General features: G+C 44.0%; 1 long non-coding RNA gene across 3 annotated transcripts in view; it reads right to left on the minus strand.

Annotated features, from left to right (window-relative positions):
* Window positions 1-7,774: 7,774 nt before the first annotated feature.
* Window positions 7,775-19,683, minus strand: part of LOC139577757 (uncharacterized) — a 50,915-nt gene continuing 39,006 nt past the window's right edge. The window contains exons 2-4 of one of the 3 annotated variants that reach the window (XR_011675391.1): window positions 9,030-9,059; window positions 8,496-8,798; window positions 7,775-8,067 (exon numbers count right to left, since the gene is read on the minus strand). This is a non-coding gene — a long non-coding RNA (uncharacterized lncRNA). Of the gene's footprint in view, window positions 8,068-8,495; window positions 8,799-9,029; window positions 9,384-14,417; window positions 14,494-19,683 lie in introns of those variants that run through there. The other 2 variants (XR_011675390.1, XR_011675389.1) reach the window with 2 other exon arrangements.

Consider the following 19,683-nt stretch of genomic DNA (forward strand, 5'->3'; position numbering starts at 1 on the left):
GAATTAATAGATTTTAAAGTAGTTATTAACTATGTAATTAATATTATTTTCATGTTTCATGCCGAGAGAGACAGAGAGGATCTATTACATTAACTTATGTTCATCTGTGATGGCTGAGAGAGATTTGGGTCACAGGTGCTGTTTTGAGTGGTTAAAAAGGTCACATAGCTTGAGAGAGAGAGGATCTATTACATAAAGTTATCACAGATAAATGTAAAACACATTATATTAATAATTCCCTAACAAGTGGAAGTCATTGTCTCTCATAACTGTTGCAATACAAAACATTGAAACATTGTTAAATATTTGTTACTTTGGTTTGCATTGAGTGAAATGTTATACATATTGAAAGAGAAGGTGCAATATTACACAATTAAATAATAGATCTCACACACACACAAACATGGCTTCATTGTTGTTCACAGTTTATTATCATAGTTTCTCACCATTTTTAATTATTGCTTATAATCATAGTTTGAACATAGTTGGCCATAGTTTCCAATCATAGTTTCTAATCATAGTTTCTATGTGTACTTTCTAATTGTATTTTCTAGTCTGAGAAGTTTTGGTACAATAATATAGTCAAATACAACCTAACAGGCCAGAAGCAATTGTTTGTCCCTGTAGTTTTGAATTTTTCCTTGTCAGAAAATTGTTGAGAGGCTAAGATAATGACCTTTGGAGGTGATCTTCCCAGGATGTCAACATTCCGTTATCTTCTGTTGGAGAGGGGAGGGGCAGTACAGTGAGCTGAAGCCTTTGATTGCCCTGATACTGGGAGCCTGTCATATATAATAAAATATATAAAATATCTGTAAGATATTTTGAGCTACAAACATACTTCTATTTGGAGAGTTTTTTTTTACCATTCAGGGATCTACTATCACACAGTCATGAAATCATAAATAAATGAATGTGTACACTAAAGTATGTGAATTTGATGGACTTTCTAACCTTAATACCTGCGCTACGGATCCCTTTTACGGGATCACTTTCCTAAACAACCGCTAGAGTTGCAGGGCGCCAAATGCAAAAATATTACTAAAAATATTTATAATCATGCAATCACAAGTGAAATATACCAAAACACAGCTTAGCTTGTTGTTAATCCATCTATCATGTCAGATTTTGAAAATATATTTTACAACGAAAGAAATCCAAGCTTTTGTGAGCGTAGCTTTCAATGCTACAACAGCTAGCCCCAAATTAGCATGGTCACGAAAGTCAGAAAAGCAATAAAATTAATCGCTTACCTGAGATAATCTTCGGATGTTTGCACTCACGAGACTCCCAGTTACACAATAAATGTTATTTTTGTTCGATAAATATTACTTTTATAACAATAAAAACGCCATTTGGGTTGCGCGTTATGTTGAGAAAACTACAGCCACGTTCCGGTCCTGAAAGGAAGATGAAAATTTCCAAACGTATCAGATTAAAAAATATTACTAAAAATATTTATAATCATGCAATCACAAGTGAAATATACTAAAACACAGCTTAGCTTGTTGTTAATCCACCTATCGTGTCAGATTTTGGAAATATACTTTACAGCGAAAGAAATCCAAGCTTTTGTGAGTGTAGCTTTCAATGCTACAACAGCTAGCCTTATATTAGCTTGGTTAGCTTGGTCACTAAAGTCAGAAAAGCAATAAAATGAATCGCTTACCTTTGATAATCTTTGGATGTTTCCACTCACGAGACTCCCAGTTACACAACAAATGTTATTTTTGTTCGATAAATATTTTTTTTATCACAAAAAAACGCTATTTGTGTTGCGCATTATGTTGAGAAAACCTAAGCCGTGTTCCGTTCGCCAAATTCCAAAAAGTATCCGTAATGGTCATAGAAACATGTCAAATGTTTTTTATAATCAATCCTCAGGTTGCTTTTAACAAACATAATCGATAATATTTCAACCGGACCATAACCTATTCTTTAAGAGACAAACGGAAAATGGAGAGCTCCTCTCGCGCGCGCAGGAACTATTCGGAGGATACCTGACTAGTTTTGAAAAATCTCGTTCATTTTTCAAAGTAAAAGCCTGAAACTATGTCTAAAGCCTGGTCACAGCCTGAGGAAGCCATTGGAAAAGGAATCTGGTTGATACCCCTTTAAGTGGAAGAAAGACGGTCAAGGAAACACAGGTTTTTTTAATATCACTTCCGGGTTATATTTTCTCAGGTTTTCGTCGGCAGAATACGTTTTGTTATACTCACAGACAATATTTTGACAGTTTTGGAAACTTTGGAGTGTTTTCTACCCTAATCAGTAAATTATATGCATATTCTACGATCTGGGCCAGAGAAAATGTCTGTTTACCTTGGTAACGATATTTTAAGAAAATAAAAAAATTCTGACCCCTAGCGTCAAGAGGTTTTAAAGGCCCAAGGACCAAAGTACAAATGCCAATGAAGTCCCTGCTCAGCCCTAGTCCTTTCATTCTGTAAATTCTGGTTCCTCTCTAGGTTTCTTCTTAGGTTCCGGCCTTTCTAGGGATTTTTTCCTAGCCACCATGCTTCTACACCTGCATTGCTTGCTGTTTGGGGTTTTAGGCTGGGTTTCTGTACAGCACTTTGAGAAATCAGCTGATGTAAGAAGGGCTTTATAAATAAATTTGATTTGAGTCAATGCCATGTCTGTTGTCTTTTTTCATAGCCAGAGAGAGAGAGACAGAGAGAGAGAGAGAAACCAGTCTAACCAAAAACCACCAAAATACAACCTAATGAGAACTAACAGGCTATCAACAAGGATCTATGTTCAACAAAACTGAAATTCAGCCATCAAGCCAATGACCATCCAACTAGACTCAACATTCAGCCAACCAACATTTGACCAATCAAGAAATACTCTGAAAGTCCCCCTCTTTCAGTCAATCATAAAACAACTACCTTGACCACAACGTTGTGTTCAATGGAGACAACGGTTGTTCTTCAATAAAACAGAAGCTTCTACAGCCGTCTGGTTGAAGTGTGTTAAATACAGAGTCCCTTTAGGCACCAACACACATCCTCCACTACACATGTACTGGAGTACACAGACACACATCCTACACTACACATGTACTGGAGTACACAGACACACATCCTACACTACACATGTACTGGAGTACACAGACACACATCCTACACTACACATGTACTGGAGTACACAGACACACATCCTACACTACACATGTACTGGAGTACACAGACACACATCCTACACTACACATGTACTGGAGTACATAGACACACATCCTACACTACACATGTACTGGAGTACACAGACACACATCCTACACTACACATGTACTGTAGTACACAGACACACATCCTACACTACACATGTACTGGAGTACACAGACACACATCCTACACTACACATGTACTGGAGTACACAGACACACATCCTACACTACACATGTACTGGTACTAGTAAGAGCATGTTTTAATACAACCAGAGTTCTGAACACACACACACGCACACACATATATACATACACACACACACAAAGACACACACACAGACACACAGGGACTTTGCAATGAGGGTTTCAGCATGACAGTTAGTTCAAGAGGGGAATCACACAAGACTGACAGCCTGTAATTTTATTAAAAGCATTCAGTTGATTACATGACAGTTTAGAGAGCAACATCATGACAATAATCTACTTCATAATCAATAATCAATATCATAACATTTATAATCAATAACATCATTATCTCTATATACCACCAACATCATAACAATAATCTACATCATAATCAATATCATAACATTTATAATCAATAACATCATTATCTCTATATACCACCAACATCATAACAATAATCTACATCATAATCAATATCATAACATGTATAATCAATAACATCATTATCTCTATATACCACCAACATCATAACAATAATCTACATCATAATCAATATCATAACATTTATAATCAATAACATCATTATCTCTATATACTACTAACAACATCATAACAATAATCTACTTCATAATCAATAATCAATATCATAACATTTATAATCAATAACATCATTATCTATATACCACCAACAACATCATGAAGTAAACAACAACAAACCAAAACGACTTGAGGAAAAGAACCATAATAATACCTGGAATAGAATACCTATAATAATACTATATAATATAATACTATACTATATAATAATACCTGGAATAGAATACCTATAATAATACTATATAATATAATACTATACTATATAATAATACTATATAATATAATACTATACTATATAATAATACTATATAAATATAATAATAATAATATATAGAATCTAAGAGAACACTAAATAAGATAAAGAATCTAAGAGACACTAAATAAGATAAAGAATCTAAGAGACACTAAATAAGATAAAGACTTGAAGACAAAAGCAAAAATCAATACATTCTGGAACACAAAACAGACGTAATTGAGCTACTCGCTTAAAATAATCAAAACCCCATGTTACCCAAACCCCATGGTACCCAGAACCCCATGTTACCCAAAACCCCATGTTACCCCCAACCCCATGTTACCCAGAACCCCATGTTACCCAGAACCCCATGTTACCCAAAACCCCATGTTACCAAAACCCCATGTTACCCAAAACCCCATGTTACCCAAAACCCCATGTTACCCCAAACCCCATGTTACCCAGAACCCCATGTTACCCAGAACCCCATGTTACCCAAAACCCCATGTTACCAAAACCCCATGTCCCAGAACCCCATGTTACCCAGAACCCCATGTTACCCCAAAACCCCATGTTACCAAAACCCAATGTCCCAGAACCCCATGTTACCCCCAACCCCCATGTTACCCAGAACCCCATGTTACCCAGAACCCCATGTTACCCAAAACCCCATGTTACCAAACCCCATGTTACCCAAAACCCCATGTTACCCAAAACCCCATGTTACCCCAAACCCCATGTTACCCAGAACCCCATGTTACCCAGAACCCCATGTTACCCAAAACCCCATGTTACCAAAACCCCATGTCCCAGAACCCCATGTTACCCAGAACCCCATGTTACCCCAAAAACCCATGTTACCAAAACCCCATGTTACCCAGAACCCCATGTTACCAAAACCCCATGTTACCCAGAACCCCATGTTACCAAAACCCCATGTTACCCAAAACCCCAAGTTACCCAGAACCACATGTTACCCAGAACCCCATGTTACCCCCAACCCCCATGTTACACAGAACCCCATGTTACCCAGAACCCCATGTTACCAAAACCCCATGTTACCAAAACCCCATGTTACCAAAACCCCATGTTACCCAAAACCCCATGTTACCCAAAACCCCATGTTACCAAAACCCCATGTTACCCAGAACCCCATGTTACCAAAACCCCATGTTACCCAGAACCCCATGTTACCCAAAACCCCATGTTACCAGAACCTCATGTTACCAAAACCCCATGTTACCCAAAACCCCATGTTACCCAAAACCTCATGTTACCCAAAACCCCATGTTACCCAGAACAACATGTTACCAGAACCCCGTGTTACCCAGAACCCCATGTTACCAAAACCCCATGTTACCCTGGTGGTAAAAACCAAACTAAAAGGAATAATGGTGGTTGCAGTCACTCCTTTTAGATTTCTTCCAAGGTTCTAGAAAGATAAACTAATTCTGAACTTGTTATTAAAATTAGAACCACTTCAGGTTTGTCACCACATTTTAAACACCAGTCCACTGCTGACCATCGATTTAAAACACAAAACTGACCTAAGATCAGCATGTAGGGTCAGCTTCATTCTACTCCTACTCCGTCCCCTGGGCTGCTCTCTCCTCTCCCGGTCCAGCTTCAGCTCTGGAGCTCAGAGAGACCATCTCCATGGCATTGACATCAAGATCCATGCTACTCACCCTGTTCACTCTCTTCTGCCTCCTGGTGGGCTAGGGAGACACAGCACCAACAGTCAGACATTTACTCTCTAGTATCTCCATTCTCTCCCTCTTCTCTCTTTCTCTATCCCTCTAAGTTTAAATGACTTGTAACGTCTGAGTAAATGTCTTTACCTTGTAGTACAGGTAGGAGGTGGTGATGGCTGTCAGTAGGAGCAGCAGCACTACAACGTGTCTGATGATGAAGGCTGGCAGAGGAGAGGCTGCAAACAGAAACACCTTTGATGAGGGGACTGATCATCATCACATAGATCTGTGGGAAATCTGTCAATGACAAAGTTATAAGTCTGGTTCATGTTCAGTTACCTGTGATGGTGAGGGAGAGGAGCTCACTCTCAGAGGAGAAGTTATGAGAGAAAACATAATTCTCATAAACACAGCTGTAGTTCCCTTGGTGGGAGTCATCTGCAGCAGGGAAGAGGAAGGCAGCAGAGTGATTGACAGCTGGCTGGGTCTGATGTATGTTGGAGCCGGTGAACGTGAGGAGGAAGGAGCCTCCTGGGTACTGTGGCTGAGTGGAGCAGGTGATGGTGAAGCTGTGGCCCCATAACATCTCGGGCCCCTGGTGGCCCCTGGAGACCCCTCCCATTGAGTCAGTCAGGGAGATATCAGGCTGGACCACGAAATCTGTAACAATAAAAGAGAAGAAGAAAAACCTCTTCAACTAGTTTCCTATAGATATGACAATAACATCAGCATGTAACAGTGCTAGCCACCCTCCCTCACAGGGCAACATGAGTAGTGGGCCTACAGTCACTGAGACAACACATGTTGATATCAGGCTTAAGCAGGACATCTGGAACAAGAGGAGAGAAAAAGAAAACGTAGCTCCTCAACTACTTTCCTCATTTAGATATGACAATAACATGACATGTGACAGTGGTAGTGAGTAGAGACGTTCACGGAGATAACACTCAAATACAAAAGCATTCTGGGATATTTAAGTTGTATTTGATTCCTACTTGACTGAGTGATCTATTTAGTAAAGCAGACTGACAAGCTAAACAGTCATCATGAGAGGTGCAGAGGAAGTTGTATGAATGAAGGAAATCAGTTGAATAAAATTATAATATGTTGATATTTCCTGAGCAGATCACTGTGAGTCCAGGAAGGAGATAGAATACATGGACAAAAGTATGTGGAACTCAGCAGTGAGTTTTACAACAGAGGATTATTTTTACTCTCTACGTGGTTCAACACTCGGCAGTCCGTTCTGTGAGCTTGTGTTGTCTACCACTTCACGGCTGAGCCGTTGTTGCTCCTAGACGTGCCACGTTGAAAGTCACTGAGATCTTCAGTAAGAACATTCTACTGCCAATGTTTGTCTATGGAGATTGCATGGCTGTGTGCTTGATTTTATACACCTGTCAGCAACAGATGTGACTGAAAAAGCAGAATCCACTAAAGTCCACTTACTTTTGGCAATATAGTGTATCTTGTTCTTACCTGAGCAGATCACTGTGAGTCCAGCAAGGTGATCATAGCTTCTGTAACAGTCCCTCAGTGAAGACTCAGACCCATAACAGTAAACTCCAAACCCTCTAGTGGTTTTTCCAGTTAGTACTGAAACAGTGGAGCCACAACCCAGCTGTCTACACACTACTGCAGCTATAGCCTTTACGTCAGAGAGAGCTCCCACAGTCCTCCACTCTCCCTGGTCGTACCACTCCACTCCACCAGCACAGCGACTGCCTCCTCCCACCAGCCTCACATCATCAGGCTCTGAGAAAAGAAAAGAGAGAGACAGTAATCTTACTATTTTCTCACTAAAACACACCTATATTGTCTCTCATATTCTTCACTCCAGGTGAGAAACAATGTTGATTGAGTGACAAACTGTTTCTTACCTGAGCAGGTGAGTCCAACAGCATTACCAGGTAGGCAGGTGTTGTTTTTTCTGTCTGAGGTGTCACAGTCCAGGAGAAGGGACTCATTGCCTTTACACTGGAACTCTTTATCCCAGGTCTGACCCTCACCTCCTCCATAGAGCCCCCCCTGTAGAGCTGCAGGAGCCCCACAGCCAACATCCCTACAGACTACCTCTGCATCCTGCCGGTCAAAGTCAGCTTCACACACTGAGGCCCAGGACTGATTGGACTTCACCTCCACTCTCCCAGAGCAGAGACCAGCTCCATCCACAAGACGCACAGACTCTGGAGAAAAAGAGTTGGTTGAACATTCAATCAGTTTTGTTGATGACACTGTCAAGGACTAAACACAAATATGTTGGATAAAAGATTGTAGTTTGCTATGTTTGATACTGTAAGAGGTAGAAATGGGTTCTTAGTCACTCAGGATTGGGTTGGGAATAATGCAGGCAGGAGACAGGAATAAGTTCACTTCACTTTATAGAAAATAAACAGCTGGACATCCATCAGGCAGCTTCACTTCAGTACCATCTGAACTACAATGATCTGCCCATGAACATCTCCCATAAACCAACATGACAATCACAAATATAATGTTTAAATACATCTGACATCTCTCCCTCTATTGAAATGAAATAAAAACACATAAAACATGATACATGGTAATATTGTATAATGTACAAATAAATCTCTCAATATGACCAGTCTCTTACCTGAACAGGTCACATGATGATAATATCCACCAAAACAGACACCACGTCCTCCTCTGCCACACTGTCTAATAGAAGACTCATGTCCACTACATCTATATAGTGTGACTCCTCTTCTTTCATCTTCAACCAGACGTCCTCTAGATTCAGCTACAGGATTCCCACAGTCCAGCTGTCTACACACAACCTTAGTCTCCGTCATGCTCCACCACCCAGAACATAGAACTGACCACTCTCCTTCATAGAAGACTTCCACTGTCCCAGAACAGGAAGTGGTCCCATCCACCAGTCTGACTGAGAGTTCAGCTATAAACAGCAGAGAGGAAAACACAGTGGTGAGGACAGATGATGACAGTGATTCTGTTATTCTAACAGCAGTAATGCTTTGTGGTTGACAAGTATTAGTAGTTCCATAAAACACTACTTGTTATTGGGTTTTAGAATGGTTTGTATGGACACATGAATTTCTCCATGTGGGATAATAAAGTTGACCAATATTGAACTGCTATAATCACTGTAGATTTATACTCTACCTACATGGTGGACTGACGCGTTGAGCCTGGAGATCTGAGGAGAAAGAGAGAGACAGAGGAGAAAGGGAGGAGTCAGAGGAAGAGAGAGACAGAGGAGAAAGGGAGGAGTCAGAGGAAGAGAGAGACAGAGGAGAAAGGGAGGGGTCAGAGGAAGAGAGAGACAGAGGAGAAAGGGAGGAGTCAGAGGAAGAGCGAGACAGAGGAGAAAGGGAGGAGTCAGAGGAAGAGAGAGACAGAGGAGAAAGGGAGGAGTCAGAGGAAGAGAGAGACAGAGGTTAAATGAACATCAACATGACCTTTCATGATGTGATGGGAAGACAGGCTTATTGTTGGTATTGTGCAACAACACCAATGTGTACATACACTATATATACAAAAGTATGTGGACACCCCTTCAAACTAGTGGATTCTATTTCAGCCACACCAACAACCACGTGTACACACACTCTCTCATATACCCTTTCTCTCCCCTACCTTTCCTTTCTCTCTACCTTAGCCTCTCTCCCCTCCCCTCCTCTCTCCTCTCCACTTCTCTCTCCTCTACACTCCTCTCTCCCCTACCCTACTCTCTCCTCTACCCTCCTCTCTCCCCTACCCTCCTCTCTCCTCCCTCCTCTCTCCTCTCCACTTCTCTCTCCCCTACCCTACTCTCTCCTCTCCACTTCTCTCTCCTCTACCCTCCTCTCTCCCCTACCCTCCTCTCTCCTCTACCCTCCTCTCTCCCCAACCCTCCATTCTCCCCTCCCTTTCTCTCTCCTCTTCCCTTTCTCTCTCCCCTACCCTCCTCTCTCCCCTACCCTCCTCTCTCCCTACTCTCCTCTCTCTCTCCTCCTCCTCAAATCTCTCTCCCCACCCCTCCTCTCTCTTCCATCTCTCTCTCCCTCTTTCTCTTCTTGACATATAGTGTTGGACCTGTTGATCTTGACTCAGCTCATAGACCTCTAGCATCCACACCCCTCCCTTCTCCTACTCTAACATAACACCAATATAATATATACTCTCATTCATTTACATAGAGACAGATACAATCAATCATTGACACACTGAATATACAACAGTCAGATGCAGGATACCATCACAACTTAACTGACATTAGTGCCTGTCCCCACATGGACAGTTAGGCTACAGTAAAGTACATTTACAGGTGATCACATCATTGTCCTGCTTTGAGACACATTTTTACTGTCTGCTTCCAGTTGCATGTTATTTTACTGGCCCTGCAAATGGTAATATATCTTACAATATCAAAACATATCTCAGTAACTGTCACAAGTGTCTATCAACGTAACAGCCTCCTACCTGTGCTCCACAACAGGATGGTCAGTACCACTGCAGGTATCATATCTGTCTCTAACTGGGGCTCCGCTGAGCGAAACAAGTCTACTGTCATGAAGAGTCGACTGAAGAGTGGAAAATACTGCTAGGCTTTATGACTTCTATCTCATTACGTCCTAACTTCAATGATGTGAGATAAACTTCTCAGCATCTTATCTTGGATCAGTGGTTGAACACACTGCAGCAAACTGATATGTTAAAAAAACTCCACAGGAAACTGCTGACAGAGCAGCAAAGTTACACATAGTGTGTCCTATAATATCGCCTCTAACTTTCTACTGCTTGAGTTCACCTCTTATAGAATATTGGCTTAATGTTCCAGCACCTCAATATAAACAGTACCAGCATCCAAAATGAGTACTGATGAGGTCTCATGTTGGAGCAGGAGAAGGGGGGATGTGGTGTAGAAGGTCTGTTACCCAAGTCAAGAGGTCTGTTACCCAAGTCAACTCAACAGGCCTGATGCTATATGTCAGGGTCAGGCTGGGCTGGGCCAAGAGAGGAAAAGGTTCCTGGTTATGATGACATCACTGGTGAGAAGTCAGTGAATAAAAGATGAAGGGGAGAGGAAGGAGGAGAGGAGAGGGAGGAGAGGCGGAGAAAAGAGAAGAGAGAGAAGAGGAGGATGGGAGAAAGGGAGAGGAGAGGGAGGAGAGGTGGAGAAAAGAGGAGAGAGAGAAGAGGAGGATGGGAGAAAGGGGAGAGGAGAGGAGAGGAGAGGAGAGGAGAAAAGAGGAGAGGAGAAAAGAGGAGAGGAGAAAAGAGGAGAGGAGAAAAGAGGAGAGAGAGAAGAGGAGGATGGGAGAAAGGGAGAGGAGGTACTGTTTGTCTCCCACCGTTCCACTCAGAGGACTCTACCTTCTGTTATCAAGTGGGCGTTTCCATTATATTTAGTGTACCAGTCATTTCAGTGAAGGGAACGAGTGCACACTTTAGGAGAAAAGAGAGATAATTGGGGCAATGCTTCTTTCTATTCTACAGTCCTGCGTCTGTGACACCAGATTACCACCTAGTGGCCATAAGAGGAACTGTCCTGTCAGTGTGTTTTCACTGCTGGCTCAAAACAACACATGACCTGCATACAGGATATGATTCATGTGTGAGTACTAAAAGCATATGAATATAGTATATTATAGTATATTTATTATATATGTGGGTATGATAAGTAAACACTCTTAATGTTTGCTCTTAATGTTTGCGACCGGTCGGTCGGTCGGTCGGTCGGTCGGTCGGTCGGTCATGTACTGGACTGGGGGGGGGGTCAGGAAGAGTGTTGAGTTATGTACTAGACTGGTGGGGGTCAGCGAGAGAGTTGAGTTATGTACTAGACTGGTGGGGTCAGGGAGAGAGTTGAGGTATATTCAAGACAGGTGGGGGTCGGGGAAAGAGTTGATTTGTGTTCTTGACTGGTGGGGTTTGGGGAGAGGGTTGAGTTATGTACTACACTGGTGGGGGTCGGGGAGAGAGTTGAGTTATGTACTAGACTGGTGAGGGTCAGGGGGGATCTGAGTTATGTACTAGACTGGTGGGGGTCAGGAGGGATCTGAGTTATGTACTAGACTGGTAGGGATGATGGACAGTATGTAGTTATGTACTAGACTGGTGGGGGTCGGGGAGAGAGGACATAAGAGTGGAACATACTGCTAGGCAATATGACTTTAATCTCATTAGTTCCTTACTTCAATGATGTGAGATAAACTTCTCAGCATCTTATCTTTGATCAGTGGTTGAACCCAGCTACCAACAGCAAACTCATCTGTTTTGAAAACCCCCACAGGAAACTGCTCACATGGCAACAACGTTTCACATAGCGTCTGCTATACTATCAACTCTAACTTTCTACTGCTGGAGTTCACCTTTTAGAAAGGTGTACTGGACATCTTGAATAGGGTCTGGATGCCTTATATTGAAAACAGTACAACAAAAGGAGTCTGTATTGAAAAGATGCCCACTTCATGTATTCAACAGCTGCTGGGTTGTTCAGTCCTGTCCTGGGGGTCTGCTGTCCTGTGGGTTGTCCCTCTGGCCTTGACCTAATACACCTGAAACCAACAATGAATCTTTCACTAAGACCCTAAAGCTGAGTGGGATGTGTTGGGTTGGGGTGGTGGAGGACGGGCCGACCCAGCTACACCTTACAGTAAATACAAAAGTATGTGGACACCCCTTCAAATTAGTGGATTTGGATATTTCAGCCACACACGTTCCTGTCCTGTGAAAAAAAATCGAGAACACCGCCATGCAATCTCCATAGACAAACATTGGCTGTAGAATGGCCTTACTGAAGAACTAAGTGACAATCAACATGTCACCGTCATAGTATGCTACCTTTCCAACAAGTCAGTTCATCAAATGTCTACCCTGCTAGAGCTGCCCCGGTCAACTGTAAGTGCTGTTATTGTGAAGTGGAAACATCTAGGAGCAGCAGTGGCTTAGCCTCGAAATGGTAGCTCACACAAGCTCACAGAACGAGACCGCGAGTGCTGAAGTTTGTCGCGTGTAAAAATCATCTGTCCTCGGTTGCAACACTCACTTCCGAGTTCCAAACTTCCTCTGGAAGCAACTTCAGCACAAGAACTGTTGGTCTGGAGCTTCATGAAATGGGTTTCTACGGCCGAGCAGCAGCACACAAGCCTAAGATCAACATGTGCAATGCCAAGCGTCTGCTGGAGTGATGAATCACATTTCCCCATCTGGCAGTCCGTACCACAAACCTGGGTTTGGCAGATGCCAGGAGAACGCTACCTGCCCCAAAGCATAGTGCCAACTGTAAAGTTTGGTGGAGGAGGAATAATGGTCTGGGGTTGTTTTTAATGGATCGTGTTAGGCCCCTTAGTTTCATTGAAGGGAAATCTAATCGCTACAGCAGACAATGACATTCTAGACTATTCTGTGCTTCCAACTTTGTGACAACAGTTTGGGGAAGGCCCTTTCCTGTTTCAGCATGACAATGCCCCTGTACACAAGGCGAGGTCCATACAGAAATAGTTTGTTGAGATCGATGTGGAAGAACTTTACTGGCCTGCACAGAGCCCTGACCTAAACCCTATTGAATACCTTTAGGGATGAATTGAAACGCAGACTGTGAGCCAGGCCTAATCGCCTAACCTCACTAATGCTGTTGTGGCTGAATGGAAGCAAGTCCCTGCAGCAATGTTCCAACATCTAGTGGAAAGCCTTCCCAGAAGACTGGAGGCTGTTATAGCAGCAAAGGGGCACCAACTCCATATTAATACCCATGATTTTGGAATGAGATGTTAGATGAGCAGGTGTCCACATACTTTTGGTCATGTAGTGTACATTCCCCTTCCATGCAAACGTGTAACTCTCTTTACAGATGAGATTAAATCTAATTTAATTTTTTTCAATCATTTTTTCAATCATTAATTTCAGAGGTCAGGGTCAAGCTGAGCCGGACCAAGAGTGGAAAAGGTTACTGGTTATGATGACATCACTGGTGAGAAGTCAGTAATGACAAGATATTCAGTTGGCTGCATGTTATTCTGTCAGCCCTATCTCTGTTGACATCTCTCTCTCTCTGTTCCTCTCTCTCTCTTCCTGACAGATAGCATCAGACCTGTTGACTTGGGTAACAGACCTCTATCATCTACACCCCCCCTTCTCCTACTCTAACATCAGACCTCTAGCATCTACACCCCCCCTTCTCCTACTGTAACATCAGACCTCTATCATCTACACCCCCCTTCTCCTACTCTAACATCAGACCTCTAGCATCTACACCCCCCTTCTCCTACTGTAACATCAGACCTGTTGACTTGGGTAACAGACCTCTATCATCTACACCCCCCCTTCTCCTACTGTAACATCAGACCTGTTGACTTGGGTAACATGCCTCTATCATCTACACCCCCCTTCTCCTACTCTAACATCAGACCAATATAATATATAATATGTCAAGTATTAGTAGTTCCATAAAACACTACTTGTTATTGGGTTTTAGAATGGTTTGTATGGACACATTACTTTCTCCATGTGGGATAATAAAGTTGACTAATATTGAACTGTTATAGTCACTGTAGATTTATACTCTACCTACCTGGTGGACTGACGCTTTGAGCCTGGAGATCTGAGGAGAAAGAGAGAGACAGCGGAGAAAGAGAGAGACAGAGAGATAGAGAGAAAGGGAGGAGTCAGAGGAAGAGAGCGACAGAGGAGAAAGGGAGGAGTCAGAGGAAGAGAGAGGCAGAGATTAAATCAACATAACATGACCTTTTATGATGTGATGGGGAAGATAGGCGTATCGTTGGTATGGTGCAACAACACCCATGTGTAAACACATTCCCCATCTCTCCTCCACCCTCCTTTCTCCCCTCCCCTCCTCTACCCTCCTCTCTCCTCTCTCCTCCACCCTCCTCTCTCCTCCACCCTCCTCTCTCCTCCACCCTGCTCTCTCCCCTCCTCTCCTCTCTCCCCTCCTCTCTCCCCTCCCCTCCTCTCTCCTCCAACCTCCTCTCTCCCCTCCCCTCCTCTCTCCCCTACCCTCCTCTCTCCCCTACCCTCCTCTCTCCTCCACCCTCCTCTCTCCTCCACCCTCCTCTCTCCTCTACCCTCCTCTCTCCTCCACCATCCTCTCTCCCCTCCCCTCCTCTCTCCTCCACCATCCTCTCTCCCCTCCCCTCCTCTCTCCTCCACCATCCTCTCTCCCCTCCCCTCCTCTCTCCTCCAAACTCCTCTCTCCCCTCCCCTCCTCTCTCCCCTACCCTCCTCTCTCCTCCACCCTCCTCCACCCTCCTCTCTCCTCTACCCTCCTCTCTCCTCCACCCTCCTCTCTCCTCCAACCTCCTCTCTCCCCTCCTCTCTCCCCTCCCCTCCTCTCTCCTCCACCCTCCTCTCTCCCCTACCTTCCTCTCTCCTCCGCAAATCTCTCTATCCCCTCCCCTCCCATCCTCTCTACTCTACCCTTCTCTCCTACCCTCCACTCTCCCCTTCCCTCCTTTCTCCCCTCCCCTTCTCTCTACCCTACCTTCTATCCCCTACCCTCCTCTCTCCTCTACCGTTCTCTCGTATCTACCCTCCTCTCTCCTCTACCCTTCCCTCTCTCCTACCCTCCTCTCTCCTCTACCCTTCCCCTCCCCTCCCCTCCTCTCTCCCCTCCCCTCCTCTCTCCTCCACCCTCCTCTCTCCTCCACCCTCCTCTCTCCTCCACCCTCTCTCTCCCTACCCTCCTCTCTCCTCCGCAAATCTCTCTATCCCCTCCCCTCCCATCCTCTCTACTCTACCCTTCTCTCCTACCCTCCACTCTCCCCTTCCCTCCTTTCTCCCCTCCCCTCCTCTCTACCCTACCTTCTATCCCCTACCCTCCTCTCTCCTCTACCCTTCCCTCTCTCCTACCCTCCTCTCTCCTCTACCCTTCCCTCTCTCCTACCCTCCTCTCTCCTCTACCGTTCTCTCGTATCTACCCTCCTCTCTCCTACCCTGCTCTCCCCAACCCTCTTTTCTCCTTCTCAAATCTCTCTCCCCTCCCCTTCTCTCTCACCTATCTTGCTCTATGCCCTCCTTTCCCATCTCCCCGCCCTTTCTCTATCCCATCCCTTTCTCTCTCCCCAACCCTCCTCTCTCCCTACCCTCTCTCTTTCTCCTCCTCCTCAAATCTCTCTCCCCACCCCTTCTCTCTCTTCTCATCTCTCTCTCTCTCTCTTTCTCTCTCTCTTCTTGACATATAGTGTTGGACCTGTTGATCTTGACTCAGCTCATAGACCTCTATCATCTACACCCCTCCCTTCTCCTACTCTAACATAACACCAATATAATATATACTCTTATTCATTTACATAGAGACAGATACAATCAATCATTGACACACTGAATATACAACAGTCAGATGCATGACACCATCACAACTTAACTGACATTAGTGGCTGTCCCCAGATGGACAGTTAGGCTACAGTAAAGTACATTTACAGGTGATCACATCATTGTCCTGCTTTGAGACACATTTTTACTGTCTGCTTCCAGTTGTATGTTATTTTACTAATCCTGCAAATTATGATATATCTTACAATATCAAAACATATCTCAGTAACTGTCACAAGTGTATATCAATATAACAGCCTCCTACCTGTGCTCCACAACAGGATGGTCAGTACCACTGCAGGTATCATATCTGTCTCTAACTGGGGCTCCACTGACATATACAAGTCACTGTCATAAGGTTTGGACTGAAGTGTGTAACATACTGCTAGGCTATATGACTTCTCTCTCATTACGTCCTGACTTCAATGATGTGAGATAAACTTCTTAGCAACTTATCTTGGATCAGTGGTTGAACACACTACAGCAAACTGAAAAACTCCACAGGAAACTGCTGACAGAGCAGCAAAGTTACACATAGTGTGTCCTATAATATCACCTCTAACTTTCTACTGCTTGAGTTCACCTCGTATAGAATATTGGCTTAATGTTCCAGCACCTCAATATAAACAGTACCAGCACCCAAAATGAGTACTGATGAGGTCTCATGTTAGAGCAGGAGAAGGGGGGATTTGGTGTAGAAGCTAGAGGTCTGTTACCCAAGTCAACTCAACAGGCCTGATGCTATATGTCAGGGTCAGGCTGGGCTGGGCCAAGAGAGGAACAGGTTCCTGGTTATGATGACATCACTGGTGAGAAGTCAGTGAATAAAAGATGAAGGGGAGAGGAAGGAGGAGAGGAGAGGGGGAGAAAAGAGAAGAGAGAGAAGAGGAGGATGGGAGAAAGGGAGAGGAGAGGGAGGAGAGGTGGAGAAAAGAGGAGAGAGAGAAGAGGAGGATGGGAGAAAGGGAGAGGAGGTACTGTTTGTCTCCCACCGTTCCACTCAGAGGACTCTACCTTCTGTTATCAAGTGGGCGTTTCCACTATATTTAGTTTACCAGTCATTTCAGTGAAGGGAACAAGTGCACACTTTAGGAGAAAGGAGAGATAATTGGGGCAATGCTTCTTTCTCGTCTACAGTCCTGCGTCTGTGACACCAGAGTACCACCTAGTGGCCATACGAGGAACTGTCCTGTCAGTGTGTTTTTACTGCTGGCTCAAAACAACACATGACCTGCATACAGGATATGATTCATGTGTGAGTACTAAAAGCATATGAATATAGTATATTATAGTATATTTATTATATGTGGGTCTGATAAGTAAACACTCTTAATGTTTGCTGTTTTATCACTAAGAAGAACATTGGACACTATGTAACCAAACACATGTGAAACCTCATGATATGAGTGATAAGAAGTGTTTAAAAAGGTGAGTTCTGAACCCTGTAGACTACTGCACTACTTCTGAAGAAGACCAGAGTCATTTCAGAATGAAGACTGCTATAGTTCTGACGGTGTTGCTGTTCTGTCTGTCTGGGGCATGGACTCAGGGAGAGAGTGGAGGGGTGACTAGTAGTTCTGTCTGTCTGTCTGTCTGTCTGTCTGGGGCCTGGACTCAGGGAGAGAGTGGAGGGGTGACTAGTAGTTCTGTCTGTCTGTCTGTCTGTCTGGGGCCTGGACTCAGGGAGAGAGTGGAGGGGTGACTAGTAGTTATGTCTGTCTGTCTGTCTGTCTGTCTGTCTGTCTGCAGTATATATACTAAATCAACAAAAGTATGTGGACACCTGTTCGTCAAACATCTCATTCCAAAATCATGGGCATTTGCATGGAGTTGGTTCCCCCGTTGCTGCTATAACAGCCGCCACTCTTCTGGGAAGGCTTTCCACTAGATGTTGGAACATTGCTGCGGGGACTTGCTTCCATTCAGCCACAAGAGCATTAGTGAGGTTGGCACTGATGTTGGGCGATTAGGCCTGGCTCGCAGTCAGCGTTCCACTTCATCCCAAAGGTGTTCGACTTTGTTGAGGTCAGGGCTTTGTGAAGTTCTTCCACACCAATCTCGACTAACCATTCATGTATGGAACTCGCTTTGCGTACAGGGGCATTGTCATGCTGAAACAGGAAAGGGCCTTCCCCAAACTGTTGCCACAAAGTTGGAAGCACAGATTCCTCTAGAATGTCATTCTATGCTGTAGCATTGAGATTTCCCTTCACTGGAACTAAGGGGCCCAAACCATGAAAAACAACCCCAGACCATTATTCCTCCTCCACCAAACTTTACAGTTGGCACAATGCATTGGGGCAGGTAGCATTGTCCTGGCATCCGCCAAACCCATATTAGTCCGTCAGATTGCTAGAAGGAGAAGCATAATTCCTCACTCCAGAGAATACGTTTCCACTGCTCCAGAGTCCAATGGCAGTGAGCTTTACACCACTTAAGCCTACACTTGGCATTGCACATGGTGATCTTAGGCTTGTATGCAGCTGCTCGGCCCTGGAAACCCATTTCATGAAGCTCCTGACAAACAGTTTCTTGTGCTGATGTTGCTTCCAGAGGCAGTGTGGAACTTGTTAGTGAGTGTTGCAACCAAGTACAGATGATTTTTACACGTTACACGCTTCAGCACTCGGCGGTCCCGTTCTGTGAACATGTGTGGCCCACTACTTCTTGGCTGAGCCGTTGTTGGTCCTAGATGTTTCCACTTCTCAGTAACAGCACTTACAGTTGACCGGGGAAGCTCTAGCAGGTCAGAAACTTGACAAACTGACTTGTTGGAAAGGTGCCATCCTCTGACGGTGCCACGTTGAAAGTTACGGAGATCTTCAGTAAAGCCATTCTACTGCCACTTGTTTGGTTACTACATGATTCCATATGTGTTATTTCATAGTTTCAATGTCTCCACTATTATTCTACAATGTAGACAATAGTTAAAACTGATCCTAGATCTGTACAATGTAGACAATAGTTAAAATAAAGAAAAAACATTGAATTTGTAGGTGTGTCCAAACAATTGACCGGTACTGTATATGCATTGTGGAGGTGAACTGGTCCTAGATCTGTGCAAAGGCATAACATCTCCAGCAGGAACAACTGTCTGTGTTAGAGAACATATAAAACGAACTGATCCTAGATCTGTGCAAAGGCATAACATCTACAGCAGGAACAAGTGTCTGTGTTAAAAGGCCCAGCTGGATTTAAAATGACATATTTGAATGTCAAATGATTTGTTTGTCAGTACAAGACAGGGTCTGTGGAGGCTTGGCCTATTAGTGGTAGATTTTTGGAGGGACCCTTGTCCCTACAGCCAATCAGTGAGCAGCTTCCCTTCCCCTACATCTCAGGCAGTTCTGTTACTCACAACACCCCCCCTGCTTTCCTCAACAATGGAACAGCTTCCCTTCCCCTACATCTCAGGCAGTTCTGTTACTCACAACACCCCCCTGCTTTCCTCAACAATGGAACAGCTTCCCTTCCCCTACATCTCAGGCAGTTCTGTTACTCACAACACC

This window comes from Salvelinus alpinus, chromosome 6 (genome assembly GCF_045679555.1).
Source record: "Salvelinus alpinus chromosome 6, SLU_Salpinus.1, whole genome shotgun sequence".
Classification (NCBI taxonomy): Eukaryota; Metazoa; Chordata; class Actinopteri; order Salmoniformes; family Salmonidae; genus Salvelinus; species Salvelinus alpinus.